Raw genomic sequence first — 5,113 nt, forward strand, 5'->3', positions numbered from 1 at the left:
GGGGCGAGAAAGGCTCTGGTGCAGAGAGGCTGAAATCAGAATTTTGGTCAGAGAGCAGGGCAGCCCTGGTTAGGACGGTGACCCCATGACTAAACAGCGATACCTGGGCCAGAAACCACAGGATGGCTATCTTTGCCACCTGGGGCATACATGGGAAGCCTCTAGTCTCTTTCCGGTGACCCCAGAGACTCTAGCTTCCTCTAGGCTGGGCAACCTCACTCTGGATTCCCCAGAGCACAGATCTTCCATCTTTCCTCGGCCCTCAGTCTCAGGGGAAGCTGACTGGCAAGAGAGGTCCAGAGCACACCTTTTGTTTAGAAAGTCTTACCGTGTCGTGTAATTAATCTGCTGCCCTGAACTCACTATGTAGAAAAATGTGCACCACCACCCTGGGCATGCATGTATTTATTTATTTTTAATTTATTTATTCATACATAGATTTCTTGCATGGTCTGAACTTGGCTGTGCAGACCAGGCCTGGAACTTATGATCTTCCAGCTTTCTGCCTCCCAAGTGCTGGCATTAGAGGTGTATACCAGCTCCTCTGAGGCTGGGACAAAGCTGACAAGTCTAAGGCCTGGTTCTCATCCCCGGGCCCTGGAGGGAGCTTAGCGGATGGGTATGATGCCATTCTTATACCTGAGCCTGTCCCAAAAGGTGGACCCACTTAGCATCCCTCCAACAGAAACAGAGGAAGAGTCCAACTAGCCACTTAGGCACTTAAAAAGTGTTTCTTGTGTTTGGGCTAAGAAAAGACCTGAGGCTATCCCAGAGGTAATTGTGGGCACAAAGACCTGAATTTTGGCCCTGTGGAGAAGGCAGGAGGGACACAGAGACTGTGGTGGGCAGATGGACTCTTCAAGTCTTCAGTATTGTGAGTCCTTTGCAGCAATCGTCTGCCTTATTGGCTGCGTGCTGGGGAGGGCGGCTCCTCTGAGCCGAGCATGGGGAACAGTGTGCAGGACAGATCATGAGTTAGCCTCCTGCCTGCTTTACATTGGGTTCTTACTTCCTGCCTGTGGTAAAAAGGAGCCCTGCCCCGCTCGCTCCCTTATCTCAGTTTAGAGCAGCACCCAGCCCAGCTCAGAGGGCAACGGGACAGATTCCAGAGGTCCCAAGAAGGTAAGGAACACAGCCCCCAGATGTGCACATGGGAACCCAAAGACAGAGACACCTTGATCGATCGATTGGTCCAGCGTGGGGNGTGTGTGTGTGCACGCGCGCGCGCGCGCGCGCGCACGCAAAGCTTCTTGCTTCTGGTTCCTCTATGGTGTCTGTGGTTCCTTTGGCTTTCTGCGCCTGTGGCCTGAGATATTCTTGCATATCTCTGGATGAGCGTGTGCTGATGAAAGACCTGGTTCTATGTACATCTGTGTGTAAGATTTTTCCCTAAGGCAGGGGCCCGGGTTACTCTTTCTGCGCTGGCCCATGTGGCTCTGCACATGTGCATGTACCCAGGTGCTGAGTTCTATGCTAATGTATGCATGCCTTTGTGTGTCTGTGCATGAAGCTGTGTGCCGCGGTGCGCGTATGTGAAATCGTTGTCCNTGTTACTAGGCCTATGTGGAGCCCCATGGCCCTCCTCCTAGCTGGTGAAGTGAAACTCCAGTGTTTCTTCTTTTTGGAGGCAGCAGCTACTTGATTTTTTTTTTCCCCATCTTCCCCAAAACCTGGCCTCTTCTTCAAGGCAGAACTGGGGAGAGGGTCCGTGGTACCTCTCTTCCATACCTAGACCCCTCCTTTCATTTGCTGTTTGCCTCCTCTCTNGCAGTTTTTCCCGTCCTTGCCATCTGGCCTGGCACTGGGCCCACACAGCTCCAGAGCCAGAAGCCTAGAGCTCAGGGAAGGAGGGGAACCGGTAAGGGGCCAGGAGGGAGGAGGGGGCAGGAGGGAGGAGAGAGCAGGAGGGAGGAGGGGGGAGGAGGGAGGGGCCTGGCCTTTCTCTTAGTTGGAAAGAGGTTGATTTTTCACAAACCTGCTCCACCATGAAGAAACCCCAAAACTTCTCTTTGGAATAGGGTAATAAGACTATCACCAGCCGGGCGTGGTGGCACACGCCTTTAATCCCAGCACTCGGGAGGCAGAGGCAGGCGGATTTCTGAGTTCGAGGCCAGCCTGGTCTACAAAGTGAGTTCCAGGACAGCCAGGGATACACAGAGAAACCCTGTCTCGAAAAACCAAAAAAAAAAAAAAAGACTATCACCATTTTCTTTGCAAGGGGATCCCAAGATTCACCTTTAAGTAGCCGCTCAAAGAGTCCATTTTTGTCTGCTTAAACCTCGTGACATGTATTTTTTTTTTTTTTAAACAGAAAGGCTTGACCTTCTTGGAAAAGAATGCACTCCTGCACTCACTCAGTGTCTAGAATGCCCTTCCTAATTGCAAGGAGTTATTGATTTTACAAGGAAGGGCTAAAAAGATAAGGTCTTGCTGTTTTGCTTATAAACTGTTTTCAAAAATAAATTTTGGAAGTCCGGCAGTGGTGGCATATGCTTTTAAGCCCAGCACTTGGGAGGCAGAAGCAGGAGGATTTCTGAGTTCGAGGCCAGCCTGGTCTACAGAGTGAGTGCCAGGACAGCCAGGGCTACACAGAGAAACCCTGTCTTCGGTGGTGGGGGGGAGACTATCTAGGGCTGGAGCGATGGCTCAGTGGTTAAGAGCACTAACTGCTCTTCCAAAGGTCCTGAGTTCAAATCCCAGCAACCACATGGTGGCTCACAACCATCTGTAATGAGATCTTGACGCCCTCTTCTGGGGTAGCTACAGTGATCTAAAGGCAGCTACAGTATACTTAGATATTATAATAATAAATAAAATTTAAAAAAGACTCTAAAAAATAAATTTTGGAAAAAATGTTTTTATTTATTATTTTATATGCATTGATGTTTTGCCGGCATGCATGTCTGTGGGAAGGTGTCGGATCCCTTGGAACTGGGGTTATAGACAACTGTGAGCTTCCATGTGGGTGCTGGGAATTGAACCTTGATCTCTTGGAAGAGCAGTCCACTGCTGAGAACAGCTGAGCCATCTCTCCAGTCCCATTAATTTTTTAAAAAAATAATGCTATGCATGTGTCTTTCTGTCTGTGGGTCTGTTCAGGTGCCCAAGGGGACTGGAGAGAGGTGTTGGAGTCCCTGGAGCTGGGATTCCAGGTTGTGGCCACCTAATGTGGGTGCCTGAGTGCCGGGAAGTGAACTCCAGGCCTCTGCAGGGGCAGTGCTAGCNCTTTCCTGCCATCTCTCCAGCCCCCTTCCTGAAGCTGTAGTGCGAGTGTTTTTCATATGGCGTGTTCAGACACCTGCTGTCCGATGAGTCTGTAATAAAGCAGAGGCAGAGGTGTGGTAAACGGTTAGGTAGCTCCGGGAAGACAAAGAGTGGGCTAATCATTTGTTGGATAGAAACCATTTTCCTTCCAAGGGACCAAAGAGATTCCCTCGGGGGACCTAAGTGCAGGGGCTGGTGTGTGTCTAAGACTGTGATCTTCACCCTAGGGCTTTACCATCTAGTTAAGAGAAAGGGTAAATACACAAAACAGCTAATGGGTTAAAAAGCATTTAAATGCACCAAGCTAAAAGACCTTTCCNTTTTGGCTCAGGCTGGCCCTCCCTGCTGGGCTCCTCCTATCTCAGACTCCAGAGTCACTGGGACTTCAGGAATGCACTACAGCTCCTTGCTTAAGTGCTTCAGTACTGAGAGGGAGCACTGTGAGGAGGCATGTGTGTGTGTGTGTGTGTGTGTGTGTGTGTGTGTGTGTGTGTGTGTGTGTGTGTGTGTTCGCGCGCGCGCATGCGCAAGAGCGTGTGTGAAAGAAAGGCAGGTGTTTGCTGTTCTGAAGGGATTTAAAAGGAAGTGGGTGATGGTAATGTAGGTCAATAGGACAAATGAGGAAGTGAACCAAGCTGCCCATGGGCATAGATTTCATAGGGGCAATTCTAAAAGAGCAGGTGCCCCTACACAGGTGCGGCACCCACCTACAAGCCCTCCTATTCATTTTTGTTGGGAGCAGCAATGTACCCTGTGGACTTTGGAGCTAGGCAGTCCTAGATTTGGGTTCTGCCTTCATCCCCCGGGGTAGCAGCTTTCCTGCTTTGCTTTGCTTTGCTTTCCTATAACAATGGCAATAAACACCTGCCTCAAAGCACTGTGGGAAGAAGGATTAGAGACCACACGCATAGCATAGCATGGCTGGGGTAGGGTGATGGATAGCTGTCACTTCACACTCCACAAGGGCACTGGTGCAGATGCTGAGGTCACAAAGATGAATGAGCCACCTTCTGAAGCTAACCCCTTCCAGGGCTCACAGTCGTCTAATGAGAGGGGCTAAGAAGGAGCTGTCACCACAGGAACAGCTGAGATACCTGTGTACCCCAAACCCTGGTAGCAGAAAGAAAGGGGCTAGACTACCCGTACCCTTCTGAGGAAGACACAACCAGGGAAGGGGTCACAAGCCTCGTGGAAAATGACTAGGTTTGCCAGGTNAGGAATGGCAGAAAGAACATTCCAGGTTGAAGAAATGCCAGCCGCAAAGAGGCCTGAAAGCACAAGGCTTGTGGAGAACCTGGTGGCTTGTTGTAAGTCGGGCAGAGGGACTTGAGGTGAGGGGTGACATCTTTGCTTTCAGCATGCATACATCTTATTTGGTACTAGTGTCTCCCGTATCTGTGCTGAATTGGTTCCCAGACCCCTTCAGATGCCAAAATCCCTGGAGTCAATAAATCCTACATATATTGTCCTATATGTCTTAAGGCTTTGAGCCCAAGCCAGGTTCTACCTACCGGTAATCCCAGTACATGGGAGATGGAGGCTGGAGGAGCAGGGCTCAAGGCTATCCTTGGCTGCTTCGTTTTAGGGTAGTTTAGTAGGTCACCTGAGACCCTGTGCCATCCTTGTCTCCACCCTAAATATCTATCTCTAAGTTGCTTATAACCTCTATAATACAATGTAAACAGATTTTTGTTGTTCTTTATTCCATTTTCTCTNTNTGTGTGTGTATTCATGTTGGTGTGCACTGAGCTATCCTACCATGTTTGTGTTTTGAAGAAGGGTTTCACTATAGAAGTCCAGTCTAATGTCCTGCCTCATTCAACCTCTGGAATTACAAGCCTGTGTCCCC

General features: G+C 49.7%; 1 protein-coding gene across 1 annotated transcript in view; it reads left to right on the top strand.

The window, feature by feature from the left end:
- The first annotated feature begins 1,045 nt into the window (after positions 1-1,045).
- The window catches only part of Lpar5 (lysophosphatidic acid receptor 5), an 11,567-nt gene continuing 7,499 nt past the window's right edge, over positions 1,046-5,113 (top strand). The window contains exon 1 of the mRNA XM_021165836.2: positions 1,046-1,122. The gene's annotated coding sequence lies outside the window, so the exon portion shown is untranslated. The remainder of the gene's footprint in view (positions 1,123-5,113) is intronic.

Source organism: Mus caroli, chromosome 6 (genome assembly GCF_900094665.2).
Source record: "Mus caroli chromosome 6, CAROLI_EIJ_v1.1, whole genome shotgun sequence".
NCBI lineage: Eukaryota > Metazoa > Chordata > Mammalia > Rodentia > Muridae > Mus > Mus caroli.